This window comes from Mauremys reevesii, linkage group 17 (genome assembly GCF_016161935.1).
Source record: "Mauremys reevesii isolate NIE-2019 linkage group 17, ASM1616193v1, whole genome shotgun sequence".
In the NCBI taxonomy this organism is placed as follows: Eukaryota; Metazoa; Chordata; order Testudines; family Geoemydidae; genus Mauremys; species Mauremys reevesii.
Genome location: NC_052639.1, coordinates 17,203,873 through 17,227,288, shown reverse-complemented (window position 1 = coordinate 17,227,288; position 23,416 = coordinate 17,203,873). Strand labels below are relative to the sequence as shown.

At 56.2% G+C, this 23,416-nt stretch overlaps 1 long non-coding RNA gene across 1 annotated transcript; it reads left to right on the top strand.

Moving 5' to 3' along the window:
* Positions 1-22,609: 22,609 nt before the first annotated feature.
* On the top strand, positions 22,610-23,410 carry LOC120384910. Its single transcript, XR_005589158.1, has 3 exons — positions 22,610-22,633; positions 23,054-23,191; positions 23,351-23,410. It is a non-coding gene; the product is annotated as an uncharacterized LOC120384910 (long non-coding RNA).
* The last annotated feature ends 6 nt before the right edge of the window (positions 23,411-23,416 follow it).

Genomic DNA, 23,416 nt, shown 5'->3' with positions numbered 1-23,416 from the left:
CTCCTCGGCCTGAGCAATGCCCAGAGCCTCTGCTGGGGCAGCTAATGACCGAGCCTCCCTGCGCTGCCCCGCAGCCCCAGGGACAGTCAGGCCGATGCTGATCTCATTTCCCCTCTGGACCCATAGCGGAACCGGAGACCCAGTTCAACCGGGATTTCGTACAAAAACCAGAACCGAATCTCACCCCTGCGTTTGTGTTACCGCGTGAACCAGAACTGAACCAAAAAAAGTGTGTGTGGGTGGGGGGTTGTTACTAGTTAAAATAAAGATTCAACATTTTTAAAGCAGACAGGGCTGGAGCCACTCGGCGCGGCTCTGTCGGGATCCTGCCTGCCCACCGGCATGGGCTGTCCCCCAGCCCCCTTCGGCCGGGCTCCTCCGGCCCAGGGGCTGGCTGGCAGCAGGGTTAACTGGCAAGGTCTGGTTAACAAACCAGTAAACCCAGTACTTCCCGTTCTACCCCTCCCATATCCCCTTCCCCCTCCTACCCCCTTCCACATCCCTGGTCACCCCCTCCTGCCCCTCCGGCATCCCTGTTCCCCAGTTCCTGCCCCCTCCTGCCCCTGCATCAATGTTCCCCAATTCCTGCCCCCTCCCATATCCCTGTTCCCCAAATCTTGCCCCATCCCACATCCCTGGTCACCCCCCAATGCCCTCTGGCTCAGAGCCCCTGCCTCTCTTCAACCCTTCCAACTCCCCAACCCCGACTCCCCACATGTCGCTGCCCACCCCACCCCTCCCACTCCCTGCAAACCCTGGGAGCTGCAGCAGCTTCCCTCTGCCCGGGGAGAGTCTCCGGGGAATGGGGCAGCAGTGGGAATGTCCCTCCCCTGCCTGCAGCCAGGGCTCGGGGGGCCCCAGCGGCAGCAGCCGAGGCCCGGAGGGCTGGCAAGGCAGCACCCACAATTCCCTCCTGCTGCCGGGCTGGGCCCCGGGCTTGCTCCACCCGACACCTCCTGGGCCACCCCTGCTGTGCCACCCCAACCCCTCCCCACACAACCTCCCATCTGGGGGCTCGCTGCTGCCCTTGTGCCTCCCACCCCAACAGCCAAAGCCAGGCCATTGCCCTGAGCCCCCTGCCCGTCCCCTACAGCCTCCCGCTCCCAGTCTCCATCCCTGCAAGCCAACCACCCCTGCCATCAGGGGCTCTAACAATTCGCCGCCCCAAGCACAGCGGCACGCCACAGGGCGCTCTGCCGGTCGCCGGTCCCGGCTCCGGTGGACCTCCCGCAGGAGCCGCCTGCCGCCCTCCCGGCGACCAGCAGAGCGCCCCCCGTGGCATGCCGCCCCAAGCAGGCGCTTGGCGTGCTGGGGCCTGGAGCCGCCCCTGCCTGCCCTCTCCTCCTCCCACAGCACAGCCCCAGCCCTGCACCCAGCCATCCCGGCCCCCACAGCCCCTCCACCTCCCAGCTGTGCCACCCCAGCCCCTCCCCACACAACCCCCAGCCAGCCTGGGTCCCCACCCTCGCTGAGCACCACACCACCAGAGACGCCCCCATGGCGACCAAAAACTGTGGCACAGTGACACCCCACAACCCCCCCACCTTGCAGTGTTCCCTGGGGGGGGACATGCTGCTGCACCTCTTAGCCCCCCCGCCGTGCCCCGGTCCCGTCCCCGATAGCCGCCCCCAAATCACTCCCAGTCCCCATCCGTGCCACCCCATCCCCCTCTCACCGACAGCTCCATCGCCATCCCCTGCTCCCCACAGCCCCCCCGTCCCCACACCTCCCAGCTGTGCCATCCCCTTGCCCAGGCCCAACCCTAACACCACCAGCCCCAGATAGACCCTCTCCCTGCTGGTGCCACCACCAGAGATGCCCCAGGCCCAACCAACAACCGTGATATGGTGTCACCCCACTACCCCTCCCTCAGCCCCATGGGACTTCCCCCCACAACCCTCAGGCCCAGTGTGGCTCTGCCACTCCACAATCCCCCACCGACTGTCCTCCTCTCCCCAAGCCAGGGTGCAGCTGCCCCACCCAGCTGTGCCACCCACATCCCCTCCCCACAGCCCCACCACCCCCCACAGCCAAACGGTGTCCCCCTGGGGGCGGCCCTGGTGCTGCCCTGCACTCCCTCCCAGCCCACCACCCACAGCCAGGCCACTGACCCAAGCCCCCGATCCAAGTCCCCATCGCCTCGCCCACCCCCAGACCCCTCCCAGACCCAGTCCCCTTCCGTACAACCCAATCGCCTCCTGCCAACAACCCTCCTCTCACAGCACCAATCCCTCCCCTACCCTCCCCCAGCCCCCACCACCCAGACCCCCCCACCTCCCAGCTGTGCCCCCCCGCCCCCCAGCCAGACCACCAACCCCGTCAGACACCCTCCCTCGCTGGTGCACCAGGGTCTCCCCCAGACTGACAACAGCTATGAATTAAAACCCCACAGTGTTTGTTGGGGCTACTGGAGCCGTGGGATCGGCCTGGAGATGCTGAAATCTCACCCTTGCCTCTCTCCTCCTGCCTCCACCTCCGAGCCAGGCACTGGGCAGTTCAGTGGGAAGGGATGAACTGATGACAGTGGAGGAAAAAAATCAAAAACCACAAGTGAAGCCAAAGCGCAAGCCCGGCAGGCAAGGCAAATCGCAGGCTTCTGCCATAGACTAGTCCTCCCGCTCCTCCAATAACCCACCCAAACCGCGACACCACAGACCCCACGTTCCTGGTGTAGCTCCACCTTCCAGTGGGAAGTGGGAACCAATTACTAACACACACAGCATATTCCTGAGGCACAGTGCTGGGAGCTGGGGGGATCTGGTGGGCACCTCACTGTGGGATTCACGAGTGGCTCCGGGAGCATCCATGCAATCAAGCCGCTCCACATGCCGTTGTGCCGAGGATAACAGCGCCTGGAGGGTTGCTGCTGGTCACTAGCAGGGCATTGTGGGAGACAGCCCAGGCTGGAGAGGGTTCGGGGGCACAGCGGATCCCATCACAGCGTGTCCCCCCAGCACCCACAGGGAATATCGTGCCCCTAGGCGGAGCGTTTGGGCTTTGCTGTGATGTGTCACTTTCCAGCCTGTGCTCTGTCTCTTCTCCTGTGCACACCCATGTCAATCAGGCATTGCTCAGCTGGGCTCTGCAGAGACCGGACTGGCTACACCCCGTGACGGGACTGAGGGGGCAGTGCTGGCGTCACAGGACCTGGTTTCAGCGGCGAGAAAATCCAGGAACAACCGAATTGTTGTTTCACCCACGAAAGCTCATGCTGCAAAAATGTCTGTTAGTCTATAAGGTGCCACAGGATTCTTTGCTGCTTTTACAGGAACAACCCAGTGATCCACTAAGCGGAGTTAGGGGCCTGAACTCCCTGTACGATGCACGGGCGACACAGGCACCTTACAACACAACTCACAACCACCAGCTCCCCAGGCAGGGAGCCAGCCAAGCCCGCCCAGGGAGACACTGACAACGGGGAGGTGTCCTAGCCCTGCCCTCTCTCACAGATGGGTCCTGTGCTCCCAGCACCCACCTGCCATGTGGGAGAGCCAGGTTCAATTCCCTCTGTCCAGCTGCAGAGAGTAGCTCAGGGACGTGAGTACCAAGCTCAGGGCAGACTGTTACACACCAGGGCACCCCCCATGGGGACTGGGAGCTTCCACCCCCCGAGAGTGAACTCCCCAGGCACACGAACAGCCTGAGCAGGGAGTCACAGACAGTCCCCTTGGGCACTCAGGGCTATCCTGCCACCTAGTCAAGTCTGCCTTTGGGCTAGATCTGTGCCTCAGGAGGCCTGAGGCCACAGGCATGAGCTTGGGCTGCCAGCATCACCCCGCCCCCGCCACTGTCCACAAGGGAGAAAGGATTTGAACCAGGGTCCCCATGTTTCAGGTCAGTGCACGAAGCAGTGTGCCGTGGTGGGGCTCTGTCAGCTCTCCCTTTGAAGGGGGTTCATTGGGGCTAACTAATGAGCGCGAGTGGGGCAGGGGGATCAGCTCCCCGGTGTGTCCTAATTCCTGCCTCTCAGCTGGGTGCCTGAACTACTGGACACTGTCATCCAAATACCATTGCTAGAAATAAACAATGAAAAGGTGCAGAACTCCAGGAGCTCAGGACAGGAGACTAACTCAGGCAATCAGAGCAGCAGATAAGACAAATCTTGAGCTACTCTGAGGCTCCAAGCAGACATGTTACCGAGGCGGAAACTGGCCAGGAATTCTTTGAAGCAGGCGTAAACACGTCTAAAAGTATCAGTTTGCTTTATGATGAGGGGATGGGGGGAGGGAGGTTTAAACTATTTCCCTGAATCACATCTCCCTTGGCAGCTCAGTCACCATTTCAGCTAGAGCAGAGCGGTGGAGCCTGGGCACTGGGCCGCTCGGGGCCTTTAACACCACAGCCCTGGGGAGGGGGGGGCTGAGATGGACCATCCTGCGAGGAACACGAGTCCTTCTACCATCCACCACACCCTGGTTTGGAACTGCTGCTGCCGGCTCACCCCATCTGTGGGGACTTCTATCCCCTCTGCCTCCCTCTAGCTGGGGGTTTTCCCTTCTGCACCTACTTGGCAGGGCAGCCCCCGTCTGAACCCCAGATCCTGTCCCAGTTTTGTCCCTCTGCCCATCCCGCCCCTCCAATTTCCCCCCTTCAGGGGATTTTCCGGCCTTTGATTGCAGGGAGCAGATTCTGATGGCGCGTAAGGGCAGCAGCTTGCAGCTGTTACTGAGCATGTGAGAAGAGCATTAGAAGGGAAGACCGGCCAGACTGGGTCACACCAAAGCTCCATCTAGCCCAGTGTCCTGTCGGCCGATAGCGGCCGGTGCCAGGTGCCCCAGAGGGAATGAACAGACAGGATCATCCAGTGACCCACCCCCTGTCGCCCAATTCCCAGCTTCTGACAGACAGAGGTTAGGGGCACCATCCCTGCCCACCCTGGCCAACAGCCATTGATGGACCTGTCCTCCACAGAAACACAGAATCCTAGACAATGAGGGTTGGAAGAGACCCCAGGAGGTCATCCAGCCTAAGCCCCTGCTGAAAGCAGGACCACGAATCTCTCTAGTTCCCTTTTGATCACAGGACCCTGCTCAGGAACAGTGAAGTTGCAAGATCTAACAGGAAACAGCTTCAGTAAGAAGGGCAGCTCCTCTTCCTCCTCCCCTCCCGTGGGGACAAGCAGCCCCCCAACAGCCTCTCTGCCCCGGCCTCCTTCAACCCATTGCCCCCTTCAGCCTCCCCCAACTGCCCCATCACCCCCTTCAGCCTCCCACAACTGCCCCCATCACCCCCTTCAGCCTCCCCCAACTGCCCCATCACCCCCTTCAGCCTCCCCCAACTGCCCCCATCACCCTCTTCAGCCTCCCACAACTGCCCCCATCACCCTCTTCAGCCTCCCCCAACTGCCCCATCACCCCCTTCAGCCTCCCCCAACTGCCCCCATCACCCCCTTCAGCCTCCCACAACTGCCCCCATTGCCCCCTTCTGCCTCCCATCACCCCCTTCTGCCTCCCACAACTGCCCGGTCCCTTCCCCTCATTGGCCCCCTCAGCTTTCCCCTGCCCCCAGGCTCCTCCCCAGCTGCTCTTTCAGTCTCCCCCCTACATCCAATTGCCTCCTTCCGCCTCCCCCCAAACCCCTCACCCCGCTGCCTGACCTGACCCCCATTAGCCTCCCTTCACCCCGACAGCCCCGTACCCCCACACACCCACCCCACCCTCTGCCACGCCCCAAGTTCCCCACTCCACCACTCGCAGATCCCTTCCCCACAACCACCTGCTTCTCCATCATGGGAACAGGGCAGAAAATGCTTTTTAAAAATCCTTTTGCAAAGTAAAAAGTAAAACAAGCCAAGCAACCCCCTCCATGGCTTTGTGCTGGGCGCCCAGCTGTGGGCTTGTGGCAGGTGTGTGTGTGTGGGGGGGGCTGTTCTGAGCACACTCCAGTCAGGGAAGGGGTGGAGTTGGCCAAAGGGGCAGGTTGAATCTTTAGCAGAGAATTCCTTTCTCCATTGTGTTAGCTAAGCGTTGCTGTTAAATGTCAGCCGACGGATGCAGCATTTGAAACAATCTGACTCTAAATCCCCTGCCCTCTCAGTTGCTGCAGTTCTCACACCCTCTGCTCTTGTGATGTCACCACATGACATGGTGTCTTCTTCCCAGAGCGTCTTGCAGATTAGACAGGACTTAAGTTTATGAGGTAAACACTGATGCATAACTTCTTCCCTTCCCGCTTTTGACTTAGGAAAAATAAATCCTGTTCCCTCGCCCTGCCCCAACCCGACCCAGCCCAGCCCCACTGGAGCTGCTGTGGCCAGGAGACAGGTGCCCTCTCACCTGGCCCTGATCTGCTGTGGGGAGAGAGAGCTGGGGGGGAGTCCTCTCTCCCTGGGGCAACCTGCACCCCAAACCCCTCATTCCCAGCCCCACCCCCGAGCCCCCCCCCCCCGCCCCATCTCACACACCCCAGCACCCCCCCCCCCTGCCTAACCCGAGACCCTCATCCCTAGCCCCACTCCAGAGCGTGCTCCCCAATTCGGATCCTCACCACCCCTTGCACCCCAACCTCTGCCCCACCTGAGCCCCCTCCACACTCCGAACCCTTCAGCCTGACCCCGCCACACACTGTCCATGTGCAGAATGAATTTTGTTATGTGCACCAATAGACAGGAAAGGTGTCACACCTCACCTCCATATTGGTCCACACAACACAATTCCTTCTGCACATGGGGACATAACAAATTAGAGGAAACACTGCTCCTGACTTTCAACCTACCTGTCACATCTTGAATTTCATACATTGACTGATCAGAAGAAAGTGCTCTCAAGTGAGCTACAGACCAACAGTGGTTCATTGTAATTATTCAGCAAGTATTTTAGAAAACCTAGAACATTAGAGGAAATCATGACCTGCCAAGAGACAATTAATGGAGAGAAGCAGCAAGATTAAGCCCGTACATTGGCTTGGTTGTGACTTATTTGCCTGATCTGAAAAAAGATCAATAGGACCTGAGTCTCCTCACTGTCGATAGCCCCTGCTCGGCCAATCAGCATTGAGACTCTGAGGGCGAGAGGCTGAGGTCTCACCAGATGTGCCAAAGGACGGCCCAGGTCACCATCAGAGGGGATCACCCTCAGATCCAGCCCCACCTCTTGGTGATGTTACCGAAATATTGGGTCCGTTTAGCTGAGAGCCAATAACAGCCTGACAGGGATAAGGAAAGATTGCTTTATTCTGCAGAAAAAAGGAGAGTTCTGTACTCAGGTACAAAGAACTCTGCTTCATACAAATTTTAGAAACTTTTTATACACTTTCAGACAAAGACCATGCCGTGTTAACACTTCATTGGTGGTTGCCAGACCCCGTGAAACCGTTATTTGGTTAGTGAAAACCAGTTTGGAGCTAGTTCCTTCTGCTTCAAGGCAGAGGAGGAAAGACAGTTTAAAAGTTCAGGTTACTGTGTACGTGAGGCTTTTGCTTTTTTTTACTGGCTGCCTGCTAGTTATTAAGAGGGTCACCAGTAACTTTTACAGTCCCGCTTCGGGCCTGACAAGCCCACATTGTCAGGCCCGTTACACAATTGCGGTTTAATTGGAGGAAAGGAGCTGGTTTTTTTGGACAGCAGAGCTTTTGGTTATAGCATTATACAGATATTTTGCGCATTGAATTATTATTTAAATAACATATAAAAAGAAAAGGAGGAAAATAATTTATTTAACAATTGTTTGGAAGAGCCCCATAAACCATGACCCAAGGTTTGGGAGGAGGTTTTTAAAACTAAATGTGTGATTAAGAGATACAGCATGAAATACAACAGCAGCATTTTTAATAGCTTGTAAATTTTTTTAATTAGGCCAGAATGATTAACATAAAAACAATATTTTTTTATGCAAGCGCAAGCCCTTTTATTTTAGCATTTATGGCATTTAGCACACGTTTATTTTGCAAAGCTATTTTTGCTATTTTATTAATTTTTGTTGCAACTTTTGGAAAGCATTTATTGATGCATTAGCTGTTTTCTTAAGCTTTGCAGAAATATTTACTATTGCTTTTGAGCTTAGCTATTTTTAACCCAGGAATAAGTGCAGGGACAAAGGAATGGAATTCTGTTTGTTTGACAAGCTACCTTCCCTTAAGGCCTCGGACCTCCTGCAATGAGAGCAACCTCCTCCCCTGCCCACACTCCACACACCCCTCCTTGGTAGAGGAGGAATCTGGGAAAAGAGGGGAAAGAAGCAAGAGAAGAGGAGAAAGGAGGGAGGAAAGAGGAAAAGGAAACCAAAAGGACAAACCCCAATGTCCCCAGGGATTCCAACCATCAAACCCTAGGTAGGAAATCAAATTCTGCCACCTGAAGCCAGTGTTTCCTGGGCCTAGAACGCTGCCTGCGCCAGGTGGATCAGACTGAACAGGTTCCAAACCTCTCTCAGCCTCTTACCTTGTCAAAGGGAAGTTTGTTTTCGGCACAGTCAGTGGCAGGAAAGGAGAAAACTCCACAGAGGTTCCTCCTCATGCTCACAGCCGTGAATCCTAATTCTCTCTCAGCCCTCGAGGAGAGACCTCGCGAAGGAGACTTGCGGCAGCAAAGCCGGGGAGGGGGTCTCAGAGACTGGCCTGGCCCTGCACCTCTGTCCTGCCCGGCTGATGTCGGGGTCTCTCTGTGAGGTCACCTCCTCCCCACCACCTTTGCCCAATAGGCCGCGGTCCTGCAAAAGGCCTTTGTGATTTCACTGCCACACCCACCCCTCCCCTCAAAGATGATGTCCTGCCCCTGGCCAGCCTGGATCTGGGGTTGCCAACTTTCTGACCCCACAAAACTGAACACCCTCATACCGCCCCTTCGCCGAGGTCCCGGCCCGCTCAATCCATCTCCCTCCGTCGCTCGCTCTCCCCCACGCTCACTCACTCGCTCGTTTTCACCAGGCTGAGGAGGGCTGGGGAGGGTCCCTTTTCAACCAAGTGTTGTCGGGACAGACCTGGGAAGGAGGCTGCCTGCCAAACACCTTTAAGAGGAGCCGTCCCTCCCTGTCAGAAAATCATCTCCCTCCTTCAGTTCAGTAACGGCCTGAATTGTTCCTTATCCCGGCCGAGCTGGAGGATTGAAAGCAGCAACATCAAACCCCTGTGCAGCTAGCAGGAATGGACACAGACACTGTCGGTTCAGTGCAAGTGCCACACTCATTGCTTCCAACACACAAAGACTCACACACACACCTTGCACGCAAAACCTCACCAAGGAGTCAGATGCGCCTGCTGGTTCCCTGCACCCCTGCTGTACAGAATCCAATCCCAGGGAAAGATTGTCAGGCCCAGAGCTGGCTGGGAGCCCGGGGCTGGAGTATTTAACCTACAGTGACGGCACTCGGAGGAAAGATGCGAACGAGTGCAAGTTAAACATTGGTAGCTCTGGTTCCAGCCCCTCACAGGTCAGTCCATCCCTCCAGGAAAGGGGCACAGCTGAATTCCCAGCTGGCTCAGTCTAGCTGCGTAGTTCTTCTTTACACCCAGTCAGGTCTGAGGCCTGTTCCGCACCCTGTGTTTGAGGAGACCGTCATAACCGACTCTCTGCAATAGCAAAAGCAGGAGGCCGTGTTATTGCTCCTGCCCCAGCACAGACAGACAACGAGGAAATGGTCCTTGTTGGAGGGTGGGGCTCCCTGCCCTTGGCCAAAGACCAGCACCTCCCTTTGCCCTTTGTCACTCATGAAGCTTTTCTTTCAGCAGCGAGCCCTAGAGCTCAGTTGCTGGAGCGCTGCGTTTGTCACTGACGGTCGGGGAGCTGCAACATCACTGGGCTCTTCTACCAGCAAGTCCAACGAAAGGACTGATTTCCTCATGTGACAATCCTGGGCTTGTCTGAGGGTATCCACATTGCACAGTGAGCCTGTCTCTGTGTGGCCTGGCCTTGGTGACTTGTGTTGCCAAGCTGGTGTTTGAGCATCCAGGCTGCAGTGGAGACTCAGGCCTCAGGCTGTGTCCTTCCTACCGCAGTAAGTCGTCCTAACTGATGCTGCTCCAGCCACATGACTAACACAGCTGGATTCGACGTAGCTTAGGTCGACTTACTGCTGTGTCTACGCTGTGCTGGGCCGACGGGAGACTTACCTTACTCCTGTCGTTCCCAGGGTACTCCCAGAGTCACCCAAAGAGCGCTCCGCTGTCAATTTAGTGGGTCTTCACTGGGCCCCACTAAATCGACCCTGGTGCATCGATCGCAGCAGACAGCCTCACAGCTGTGCTGCGCATCCACCCTGCACTACTCAGCCCCGAGTCAGAAATTCAGCTCCTGTGGGGTGTGTCACCCTGCTCAGCTGAAGATGCTCCCGAGTCCCCAGTGATTTCTGCGATAACTTGTCTCCAGCCTGTTTGGGTCCATACGCTTCCCACGGGGAGGCTGTGCGTGGTCTAGTGACAAGCTCTGGTTGCTCAGGCCTGTCAGGGAAGGCGAGCTCCGGGGAACATTGAGACTCCAGAGATCCCTCAGTGGAAGCACAGGCGGTGGGTATAATAGTGGGGGAAGCCTCCCCTGGCACAGCTGCCGCCAACCAGGCCCCGGATGCCTGGGCCCCAGTGCCCAGCCTGTGCTCCATCTCTTCCTGTATCTGCTTCCCCACTTCTCCCAACCCCATCTGCCCACTGCTGCCTGGCTGAGTCCCCCCTCTCCTCCACTGCACCCCCGTCTCTGGGGTCCCTGCTGCTCACCGTGTGCCTCCTCTTCTCCACCCCCCACCCCCCCGCTGGGTCAGTCCTGGGGCCGATTTATTCAACATCTTCATAAATGATCTGGATGATGGGATGGATTGCACCCTCAGCAAGTTCGCACATGACCTAAGCTGGGGAGGGGTAGATATGCTGGAGGGTAGGGATAGGGTCCAGAGTGACCTACACAAATTACAGGATTGGGCCAAAAAAATCTGATGAGGTTCAAGAAGGACAAGTGCAGAGTCCTGCACTTAGGACAGAAGAATCCCATGCACTGCTAAAGACTGGAGACCGACTGGCTAGCGGCTGTTCTGCAGAAAGTGACGTGAGGATTACAGTGGATGCTAACTCATATCAAGCTTCTCAGTGTGCCCTTGTTGCCAAGAAGGCTAACGGCATATTGGGCTGCATTAGTAGGAGCATTGCCGGCAGCTCGAGGGAGGTGATTTTTTCCCCTCTATTCAACACTGATGAGGCCAAATCTGGAGTATTGTGTCCCGTTTTGGGCCCCCCCACTACAGAAAGGATGTGGAAAAATTGGAGACAGTCCAGCAGAGGGCAAGGAAAATGATTAGGGGGTTGGGGCAGATGATGTATGAGGAGAGGCTGAGGGAACTGGGCTTATTTAGTTTACAGAAGAGAAGAGTGAGGCGGGATTTGATAGCAGCCTTCAACTACCTGAAGGGAGGTTCCAAAGAGAATGGAGCTTGGCTGTGCTCAGTGGTGGCAGATGACAGAACAAGGAGCTATGATCTCAAGTTGCAGTGGGGGAGGTCTAGGTTGGATATTAGGAAACACTATTTCACTAGGAGGGTGGTGAAGCACTGGAATGGGTTCCCTAGGGAGGTGGTGGAATCTCCATCCTTAGAGGTTTTTAAGGCCCAGCTCGACAAAGCCCTGGCTGGGATGATTTAGTTGGTGTTGGTCCTGCCATGAGCAGGGGGTTGGACTGGATGACCTCCTGAGGTCCCTTCCAACCCTCATCTTCTATGAGTCTATCAGTCCTTTGTCCATCCCCTCAGTAGGCACCAACTTCCCCTCTGGCCAGTGGTGCTCAACTACGCTCTGCCCCAGGCCCCTCCCCCACTCCACCTCTTCCCCAAAGCACCGCCCCACCTTTTCCCTGGTCTGCCCTGCTGCACCCCCCAATCAACCCTTTCCTCTGCCCCTCTCTTCCTAACCCTGTTCCACCTCGCCCCACTTCGATCCCACCCCACCTCGCCTCTCCTCCATCTCCTCCCCAAGTATACCATCTCCCCCTCCACCCCGACCCTCCTGGAGCATCCTGAATTCCATGAAAGAGCTGTTTTGTGGTGGGCAGGAAGTGCTGGGAGGGAGCAGGAGGAGTTGCTCACTGGGGCCACTTGCATGCGAGACGCACTGCAGGCAGGGCAGAGCTTGGCTGCCAGTGGGTGCTAAGCACCCACTAATTTTCCTTGTGGGTGCTTCACGCCCAGAGCACCCGTGCAATTGGAGTCTATAATCCCTCTCCTCCAAATCAAAATTCCTAGAGATTTTGGGTGAGTCTCTCGCTGTTGTTAAGGTTATGAACTCTTCTGTGTCCGTGTCTCTCTGGGTGCATGTCCAGGGTGTTTATGGTTAAGTATATTGTGATGTCACGTATCCCAACTGCAAAGAATGTTCTGCTTCAGCATTCTTGCCCTGCCTTCAGTCTGCCAACTGGCTTGGTTGACAACGGCTGGTGACCCAAGGAGCTGCTGATAGACGCGGACTAGCCATCTCTGAACAACTTCTTGAATCAGCTATTTCCACAGGTGTTCGAAAGAAGATGAGTTTTTACAGAAGGTAATTCCCAGATTCTGTTCCTGCTCCTTAGATCGCACATGACAGGTTGGTGCCTCCTTCTCCTAGCCCAGGGGTGGCCAACCTGTGGCTCCGGAGCCGCATGCGGCTCTTCAGAGGTTACTATGCAGCTCCTTGCATAGGCGCTGACTCCCAGGCTGGAGCTACAGATGCTGACGTTCCAATACGCTGTGGGGTGCTCACTGCTCAACCCCCGGCTCTGCCCCAGCTCCTGCCACCACCCCACCCCTTCCCCCAAGGCCCCTAGCCCCGAGCCTGCCATGCCCTCGATCCTCCCCCCTCCCCACCACAGCCTCCTGCGCACTGCCAAACAGCTGATTGCAGCGGGCGGGAGGAGTGGGGAGGAGGAGGCGCTGATTGGGGGCTGCCGGTGGGAGGAGATGCCGGGGGCTGGGGCGGTAGTGGATGAGGGCTGCTGACATATGACTGTGGCTCTTTGGCAATGTTCACTGGTAAATTCTGGCTCCTTCTCAGGCTCAGGTCGGCCACCCGCGTCCTAGGGACTGGTGGGGGCCAGGGTTGCAACAGTCAGGTCTCAACGTTCCGTTTTGATTTGAACGTCGGCATCTTTCAGCTCCCTCCTGCGCCAGCCTCTCACCTTCTCTGGAGGCAGATTTCCACTGTTTTATCTTTCAGCAGACGAGTGGGGGTGAATTTCCAGGGTATCACCTAAAGGGAAGATAACAAAACTGGTGTAGAATTTAGACTGATATCTCCATAAATAGTATTTCCTCTGGAGTTGCCCCAATGCACTCCTTGCCTTCCCGTTGGGAATAGAAACCTTTTGTCTCATGTAATGATTGTCTAATGTAGGTGTATTGTTCATTCCCTCTGGGGCACTGGCTACTGTCTGAACACAGGATAATGGGCTAGATGGACCTTTGGTTGGACCCAGGATGGGTGGTCTTGGGTTGGTTATGTTCTCGGTTGTATGAACCAGTCCTGGCTATTAGAGGAGCAGATGGCTTCAAAAGACCGGTCTCCTGGACCTGTGAATCCTGGGCAAACTAATTCCCTTCCTTTAGAGAATGACAGAAAAACCCATTTCCTCCTTCTTTCTATTCCAGGCTTCATTCCTTTTCCAAAGACTCGTCTCTAGGGAGCACAGAGATCCATGTGCACAAAGTGCTTGTCAACCTGTAGCAATGGAGGCATGCTCTGACTTTAGCCAGCAAGAACAGGCCTTGCCAGAGAAGCCCCAGAGAAGGAAATGTTCATGGTCCATCCTGTCAGGCATGAAAAGACTCTGTGTCTGTAGCCAATCTGACACCTCGATGGCAGACAGGGATGAGGAGAGAACAATTTCCTCACAAAGAAGGTGGAGGCACTTGTCCCGGAAGAAGATAGCAGCTGAGAACCAGGTGGAGTCAGAGGAGGTGAAGCTGCAGGAGGATCAGGGAAAGTTGAACTGGATCCTACAGGTGAGATTCAATCCACATGGTTAGCGAGGAGCATGTGAGGAATACTCACACCAGTCACCTACAAGCCTTACACATCAGGGCCTTCTCACGGGACAGCGATGGGGACCAGGGCCGGCTCTGGCTTTTTTGCCACCCCAAGCAAAAAAAAATTGTGCAGAGGCCGAAGTGGCGATGGGGTTGGGGGGAACAAACCTGCCAGCCAGCGGAAACAGCAAAGGGAAACCAACCTGCCAGCCAGCCGGCGGAGCATCAAAGGGGTCGGAAACCTGCCGGCGGTTGGAGCAACAAGGGGGCTCAAAACAAACCGGCCGGCGAGCAGCGAAGTGGGGAAACCAACCTCCTGGCGGAGCAGCAAAGGGGTGGGTGGGAAACCTGCTGGCGGTCGGAGTGACGAAGGGGCGGGGAGGATGAATCAAACCTGCTGGCTGGAGCAGTGAAGGGGGCGTGAAACAAACCTGCCGGTCGGAGCGACGGGGCGTGAAACAAACCGCCCAGCCGGCGGAGCAGTGAAGGGGGTGAACAAACCTGCCGGCCATAGCAGCAAAGGAGGAGCAGCAGGAAACCTGCCGGCGGTCGAACAGCGGGGCGGGGTGTGTGCGAAACAAACCGCCCAGCCGGCCGGAGCAGTGAAGGGAGTGAACAAACCTGCCGGCCATAGCAGCAAAGGAGGAGCAGCAGGAAACCTGCCGGCGGTCGGAGCAGCGGGGCGGGGTGTGTGCGAAACAAACCGCCCAGCCGGCCGGAGCAGTGAAGGGGTGAACAAACCTGCCGGCCATAGCAGCAAAGGAGGAGCAGCAGAAACCTGCCGGCGGTCGAACAGCGGGGCGGGGTGTGTGCGAAACAAACCGCCCAGCCAGCTGGAGCAGTGAAGGAAAGAAAAATAAAAAAAAAAAAAAAAAAAAAATACCTGCGGGGCGCGGGAACACGGGTGCAGGGGACTCGAGCCCTGCAGACCCGGGCAGCGGAGTGCACACTCCAGCTAGCGCGGGGTGGAGACAAGGGGCGGCCAGGGCTTCCTTAAGTGGGGTGCTCGCGCTGCCTGCTGGGAGGGCTCCACGCTGCTCGGTGGGCGGGCTGCTGGGCTTGCTGCAGACCTGGCACCGCTCCCAGCAGCTCCCTCCTCTGCGCTGCCACAAACCAAAAAGAAAAAACCTGCCGAGGCGGAAGCAAAGCCCCCAAAATGGGATTGGACGGACTGCCGCCTTGGAATCTGCCGCCCCAAGCACCAGCTTGCTCGGCTGCTGCCTGGAGCCGGCCCTGATGGGTACCTCAGACTCTGGAATCCATTTAGTGCCAGATCCTTTTGGCAAGGGTGGCCGAGTCCATCTCTGAGGTGGGGAGAGCTGAGTGTGTCAGGTCACCCCCTCTGGGGTCTGGCACTGTGGGGTGGGAGTACTAACATTGCTCCGGGCTGTAAGGAGAACAGAGAGGCTGGACGTTGTAGGAAATCATTTCTTGTCTCCTGGATCAGGTCCATTTCATCAGTAAAATGCTCCAGAGGTCCCAGCTGGGAACCGTACCAGAGCTGAGCCATTACTTCTTGGGGGTTAAATGCAAATGAGGCCCGTTGCCCATCACTGACAGGGAAGGTGTGCAAGGAGGACAGTAGAAAACACCATGGAAAAGAAACTTGCCCCCAGGTCGAGGAAGCCTCGTGTGGTAAAGCCCCAGCAAAGATCCATGAGATCGGAGTTCTCTGTAGCTGCCAACAACCTTCAGTCTGACCCTGGGCAATTCACTTCAGGGCTCTGGGCCCGACCTCCATCCTCTGTAAAGCAGGGATACTACATGGAAAAGGAAATGTTACGAATGTTTCTTTCTGCTCCAGGGACGAAGAAGGAGGCGTCGGAGTCGCAGGGAAGTGGGAAAAGGGAGCCCAGAAGAGCAGGAAGAAGAGCGCACTCCCACCCCTCATTACCAAGCAGCTCCCATATGACCATGGTAATGGCGCTTTGTGACTGTGCTATTGGAAAGCCTCCCCTGCTGGGTGTATTAATATCTCCCGGAGCTGGGATCTCTGACAGGAGACCTACCTGCCCCTTGCTCAGGGAGCTGAAAGGAAACACTCTTCAAGTGTGATCGACTCCAGCCAGTCTTTACGAGTTTCTCTGGGTTGCTTGAACGAGGCCCAGGTTGACAAAGGGGTTCAGGCACCTCAGGAAGTTCAGAGGTGCTTAGTGGGATTCGCAGAAGTGCCTGACTCAGGTGCCTGATTCTGATGCACTCTCCATGGGACACAGGCACTGCTGAAAATCCTACCAGGCCCCTCCCTGCACTTGTAGGGGTAACCCACACACCTGCTGGGTGGGGTGTTCTGGCCCGTCTAGTGGCACCAGGACCACTTAGAGACAGAGATCAAAGGAGTCTGCTCTAGAGCCTTAGCTAACAGCCGGTTGGGTTTTAGCTCCTGCGAGAGGCTCCTGCACTAAACTCCAGAAATCCCAGGTTGGATCCCCTCTGCCAGGAGTAGCTATGCGAGTGTGTCGCTCTGGTGTGCTCTACTGCATCCTGAGCTGCTGGCGTCCAGGCCTGGCGGGGCTCAGCCCGCCACGCAGGCCGGCTGCAGTAACACTCAGGAGGTGCCTGAGACACCAGGGCAAAGGCCTTCAGCACCCCAGGCCCTGGGTTTAGGTGACCCTGGAACCAGCCCCCCTGCAGTAACATTGTGCCCAGTGAGTTCTGACCCACGGGGGGCTGGCCCCAGAGGCCCACAGTTTGGGATTCTCCTCAGCCAGGCAGACTTGCTCCTTCAGTCGAAGCTACTTTCTGTCCTGCCGGCGATTCCTGCCTGTTTTGTGGCAGCACCACACGCTGCAGGGTGGGGAAGGAAGAGGCATTTCCGCTTGGGCCCTGTTCTCAGTCCTTTCCTCGCAGACACTGTGGGCTGCTAGAGTTGCTGAGCCAATCTGCTCAGGTGCTCGGGGTGGGATGGGACATGGGGCAGGTTCTGCAGTGACCCCTCGGCTGCACTCAACAAGCAACTTGACTGGGCTTTGCAGGCCATTGAGGCTTTCTCAGCAAAAGCTGGGCTTCCTGGGGGGAGGGGCTAGAGAGGGAGGAAATGGGGTGCCCTGGGGGTCCCAGCACCGGCTGAGCGGCGCCCATCTCGTCTCCGGCCGGGGGGAGGGGGAAGCGTATGAAAGACTGAGGAAACCTCGGCACCTGTTGAGGTTTGTTAAGAAAAGGGCTCAGCCGGAGTCTCCACGCTCACGGGGCGCTGCCAGCCTCCCGCCGGGACAGACTGTTCCAGGGCAGCTGAGCGATGGAAATACTCAGTCCCGACAGGCTCTGTCCCTCTCATTGCAGACCCCCGGGGAGCAGCTTCCCTCAGCCCAGCTCCAAGCCCTGCTGATGAGAGCCGTGAAGGGTCTGACGACACCCACCCTGGAGCGATTTCAAGCCGCCGAGGAAGAGCTGAGGACCATCGTGTCTCTACGGAGACAAGATGGAGAGAGTAAGAGACTCCCGCCGTGGGGCAGGGGATGCTGCGCAGAGAGGGGAGGAGAATTTCCTCTCCTAGGAAACTGTTCCTGGGACACACGGGCATGGTGCTGTGAAGGGTGGCTGAGCCCCTTTCCCTTCATCGCTTGGCGCGGGGATCCGCGGCGTGAGTGTTTGACCTGTTCTCTGCCCGCTGGAGCTCTGACACGTCCTGAGGACAGCCCAGCCCCACTGAAGGGGGCGATGGCCCCAGCCCTGGCAGCGCAGCACTTACCTAGTCTGCCCAGGGGCCTCCACACTGGTTTCCTCAGACATGCTGCGGGGCCTTGTTTTCCAGCTGAAGGATCAGGAGGAATTTGGCTTTGCACTTTTCTCTCTGTCTCTCCTAGCTCTGATCCTGCTGCCCATCCCCACAGGATCTGAGTGCCTCCCCGTGAATTAGACTGGCCTAGGAGGTTTCTGGCAGACTTCATTTCTACATCCCCTGGGTAGGAGGCTCTCAGAGTCATTATTCCCCCTGATTAATGAAGCTCCACCGCCCTCCTGGGAGGTAGGAATTCAACCCATTTGACACCTGGGAAACTGAAGCCCCGAGAGCTCCTTGATTTGCCCAAGCCTGCGCAGGTGGGGTTATCGAGAAAGGAATCAGGGTTCACGTTCCCTACAGTCCTTTAACTGTTGCCTTCAATCACTCGGCCTGGAAATAGGTGACATTCCTGCCCTTCCCCAGATACCGCCTGCCCATGGCGCCTAAGTGCAGACTTATTCCCTTCCTGGGCTTTGGCTTTCCTGGAAACTCGGAGACTCATAAACAAACAGAATCCTGAGCCTGAGCTTCCTCCCCAAACCTGCCTGTTCCTGGGGTTTCCTGCAGGTCGTCCCTGTCTCTGTCCGAGTTCCCTGTTTCCAGCAGGTCCCAGCGGGAAGATAACAAATGGCCCCTCAATCAGCAGATTGATTTGTGCAGGGCTCTAACTCCTGCTAGCAGAACAGGGCACCAGAATCCAGCCACCCGGGTTGTAGCTCCTGCTCCTTGTTCGAGAGAGGAAAGAGCAATGACCAATTCCTCATGGAAGAGCCCTAGGGGGCGGCTTGTCCCTTTCGGGTCTGTCTACCTTGTGCTGCAAACTCTGCAGCAGGAGCCGGAAAGCCTGGCCCTATGGACGTGGGCTCCCAGGGCTGGCACTGTGGGGCCAAACGGCAACGCAGCCTCTTCTGGGCTTGGGCTGGAACTGGAGCTCTGAAGCCTGGGGAGGAGGGGGCTTCAGAGCCTGGGCTCCAGCCCAAGTCTCCAGGTCTGCACTGCTGTTCCCAGTGCCATAGCCTGAGCCCGAGGTTAGAGAGCCGGCTTTGAGATTGGTTACGGCAGGTTTTAAAATCCCGCAGTGTAGAGGTTCTCCTTAGGGCTGGGGCCTGGAGCTGGCTAGCCCCGTCCAACTAGCCCTGCCTGCCATCTCTGGGATGGGCTCTGGGGTACATCAGTGGAACCAGCTGGGTCTGGAGCAGCGCTTCTCTACCTGGGACATCCTCAGGGCCAAACAGGTGGTATTGGACGTGCCCCACACAGCACATATGGGGCCCACAATGGAAACTGGGTTGAGAAGCACGGGCCTGGAGGAACTGATTGTGCTAGAAAGATCAGCAGGAAGCTGCAGAGATGGAGGAAAGGCTCCTGCAGGGAAGCCCTTGAGAGCAGGCTGAGAGCAGTTTGCTAAGGCAGGGAAGGCCCTGGGATAGCAGGGGAGTTTGGGCTGTGCCCACGGTAAGGTTTGGGGGAAGTCTTTTGTGTGTGTTTCTGAGCTTTAAGGTACTAAACCAGACCTCAGGAAGGCTGGGGTTCCTGGACTTGTCAAAGCCTCTTTCTTCAGATTATGGAGGAGCCAAGATGGGCAACCGAGGTGAGAGGCGGCTTGCAGGGCTGCCAGGAGGGGTTACCTGGGAGGTTGCCACTCATGGATAAATCCATCCCTCAACTTTCTGGCATTCTTCCAGGTTGGAGACGTTGTGGGACGTATCTTAATCTGGCTGGACAACGTCTGTCATCCCAGAGCCAGAAAAGCAGCACTGAGGGCCACGGCCTTGCTGGCTCGTTCCCACCCCCAGGACGTGGTTCTGAGCTGTGTGGCGCACACGCTGTCCTCGGACAGGTAGGGAGCTGCTCTGTTATCACCTCAGGCCATTATTTCTCTTCCTGCTCCTACCGACAGGCCACAGTCCGGGAAGGGTCCGTCGGGCTCACGCAGTTGGAGGGAGTTTCCTGCTGTGCAGAGAGCTGTCCAGGCTCACCAAGAGGAGATGCCCAGGCCCAGCCACTGAGAGCCAACCCTCCTCCTGCACTCCCAGGATGGAGACGTGCCAGTTTTCTGGGAAGTCCAGCACTGTCCTGATTGCTATGGGTCACCCCACTTCCTCTCCCATCAGTACAGGGCCAATAAAGGACTCCACATCCCTGGGTCATGAGGTCTGGCTGCTCCCTATTGTGTGAGAGAAGGCAGAGATGGAAAAGGTCCATGAGGTCCATCTGTCCGTCCGCTGGGGACCAGTGCAGGATTGTTACCTGCAGTCAGATCCTAGTTATTCCATGGCTGAGGAAGTGGTGAAAAAATGCACTCATCCTTATGGCGCTGCGCAGCAGGTAAATCTCTTCAGACAGAAAGTTCCAGACCTAATTGTTGCAAACTAAATAAATAAATAAATGATCCACACATGACCAGGCGTAAATGCAGTGCAGCCTGCCTGAGTCTGCAGACAGCCGGCAAGAACAGCTCTGAGAGGGTGAGTGCCTCTTTTCATCTCAATACGTTGTGAACCCTGAGTCCTGCTGGTTATTGCCGATCACTTTGCAGAGTCATCCAGCTGAGGTGTTTATAATACAGTCTCCATGTGCCTAGGGGCCGTGAAACCCAACTGGACCCTCGCCAGAGGTCAAAACTCCGTCTTTCCTCAGCATCCTCTGCAATGCAGTTCTGCACTGACCATAGACAAATCTGTGTCACATGGGAGAGAGAATTGAAGAGCAGCATGAAAGAAACTGAATTTCTTACCCAGTTCCGTTACCAGAGGAATACAGTGTTGGTTTTCATATTGATTTGAGTGTTTGATTTGTAAACCTTTCAGGTTTGAATTCCTTGAAGCAGCCCCAGTGCTTTCCAGGGTCTGTGCTCAGAAGCTATAGAAACTCGGCAGCGTTGGCACAGAATTTCAGTCAAGCTTCCTGAAGACCTTAAATCCAGGCCATTTGCTCTTGGTTTGTCAACCTAGTTCTCAGTGTCCCCAGGGCTTGACCACCATGTCCGACCTTCCTCACCAAACTTGGAAGTTAAATGACTGGAAGCCTTTTGGATCTGTCTGCAGTCTTCCTGTGCGGATGCCTGGGGGGACCAGGAGCGGTTAGATCAGCAAGAATGGAGAGAAGAGAGGAGGGGGATTTCAGTACTAGTTTCCTTCCAGCTCTGTCACACTGGGCAGTACAATCTCCCCTGAACCCTCTCCTATCAGGGCATGTTCTGAGTCAGTGTCTGACCCGTCCACCACACTGCAGTAGGATTCAGCTGCTAAGAGACACTTGGCCAAATGCTGGGTCTCAGTTACACCCCCAAATAGCCAGAGGAACTGCACTGAGGTCAGGCAAGTTCCTCGGGACTGAGCCTAGCGTAACAGAGCAGAATGTTGCACAGTCTGGTGGTCACACTGTGCTGGTCACTCGGTGGTCAGATCATGGTCACTGTCCTGGAAACAGCGGTGCTAGCTTCAGGAACAACAACCCATTAGGGGAAAGGAATAAATACAACCTTCTCTGATGGGACTTGCCCTGCCTCAGCCTCCCTGCACCAATCGGTGTCTCCTCTCTCAGACGCCTTTCCTGCCCACTTTCCAAGCCTCTCCCTGGGGAGGGCAAGAGGTGGCCAAGCAGGGAAGGTCTGACTTCTCTTTCTGAATCTGCAGATGTGCCATTGAGCTGTGGAAGGCCCTGGGGGAAGAACCACAGCTCCCCAGGGAGGTGCTGCAGCAGCTGCTGGACAAGCTCCAGCAGAGACACCGGGAGGAGAAGAGCGGCAATGTGTCTCTGGCTGTAAGTGAGGTTTGAGATGTCACTTTGAGAACCCGCAGCGGGAGGATAGTGCATCTGTGTGTGTCTGTGAGCTTCACCCCTTCTTAGCTTCAGGCCACGGCTCCACTACACAATGAAGCCGACCTGCGTAACCTCGGCATACAGCCGCCACAGCAATTCTATCCCTTGTGTGTGTCTGCACTTTGCTGCTTGTGTCGGCAGTGCGTCCTCACCAGAAGCGCTCGTCTCGATTATGCGGTCAGGGTGGGGCATTGTGGGAAGGCTCCTGAAAGCCAGTTGGCGTCTGCGACGTTGTGTCTACACTGACACTGCATCGACCTGGACTCTCTGCCACTTGTGGAGGTGGAGTTATGAATTTGGCACCAAGGGGCAGTTCTGCCAATGGGAAGGAAATTCCATAGTTAGGGTGATGCTGGGTGAGGGCCTTGCATTGACATAACTCTGTAATGCAGACCAGGCCTTAGTGTGTCCTGGCCACCTCCTAGCAAACCAAAGAGGTGTAAATAAAGCTTCACCCAGGAAAAGTTACTGATCTGAAGCGGTTTATCTGCTGGTGCCCTGGCTCTGTTTGCCGCTCTAGGTGGCTCTTTAGTGAGCAGGTGCAGTTCAGGTGTCTCTTGGAAGTATCCAGGTTTCTGGCTCTCTAAATTGTGACTAGAAATCTTCCCAGCATGGGATCATGAGATGTCAGTACTTTTGACTGGGCCAGAAACACTGGGTCTACAAGAACAGATCTCCTCAGGATGGTTTCAGCCCGTGCAGTCATGGCTGGAAACCCAAAGCACAGAGTCTGCACCATTAAGCGAAATAATGGGAATAACATCATCCAGACTCCTCTGACCTTTCCGTAGGGCTCCATCCTGCTTCCGTTCCAGGAATGGGTGAAGGTTCAGGACCCTCCAAATGTCTCCTCCCCTCTCAGGAGCCAATCCTCTTTTGTAATAGGCTGGGGAGGAAATGAGACCCGAGAAAAGGACAATAGCGAATGGCAATGGGGGCAGGTGGCAGATTGGGCTAGTGGAGTGAAATTCTTTCCCCCCTCCAGGCAATGAGGACCATTTACGAGGTCCTTTTCCTATGGGGATACCGAGAAGCCATCCTGGAAATGTATCCCCAGATGCTCATCCTCTGCGTCAGGCAAGTGCAGTATGTGATGGATCTGCACTTGCCAGGGACCTACATGGCCAGCACGACATCCAGCCCCGAGGAGGATCAGCTGCCTCAACCCCCTAAGGTAATGACTGAAAGGAAAAGGAAGAACAGATGTGCTCTGCTAAACACATGTAGGCTGTTCATGGCCATCATTTGTTCGGGTGCTATAGTTAGCCCAGGCTCGCTTACACCAACTAAGGATCTGGCCCCACATGCCCGCTTGAGTCCTGTTACCTGTCACAGTAAAGAATCAAGTATTCAACCGCATTGAGTGATGACATCAACCATCTTAAGAAGCTACAGTGTCACTAACTGGTTACAAACTCAATGAAACTGCAGTGTCGACAGGGCCCATTGGGCAGGGGAGCACCATGATATCACACTGGATCTATCCTCGGGGAGGCTAGCTCCTGCTGTCCATACTGTGTGTGCCAGGGCGTGTGCAGATTTGCCATGATTGGGGCTGATCTCGTTGCCTGACACTGGTATTTTTTGTCTTTAGCACGTCGGTGGAGGCTGTGAAGACTCTTTTTTCCATGCCCGGATACTGGAAGGAATTTGCCAGCATCCAATTTCAGCAGGGTTGGGACATGATAGCCTCACGATATTACTACTCGCAGGGTGTTGGCGTGATTGCAAGGTAGGAGCCCAAAGTTTCCTCTTCAGTGGGTCTCTCTTGGGAATGGGATTTCCGTGTGAAATGTTCCTCTGTTCCAGGCTGCCATCTCAGCCCAGCAACTAGAGAGGAACTCTCTCTCCCCCTTGATAACCACAAGGGACTTTCTGCTCCATGTTCCAGAGCCATGATCGAGTTTGAGAACCCTCAGCTCCCTGCCGTCTTCAGAGAGGCCGTCACCACTGTTCA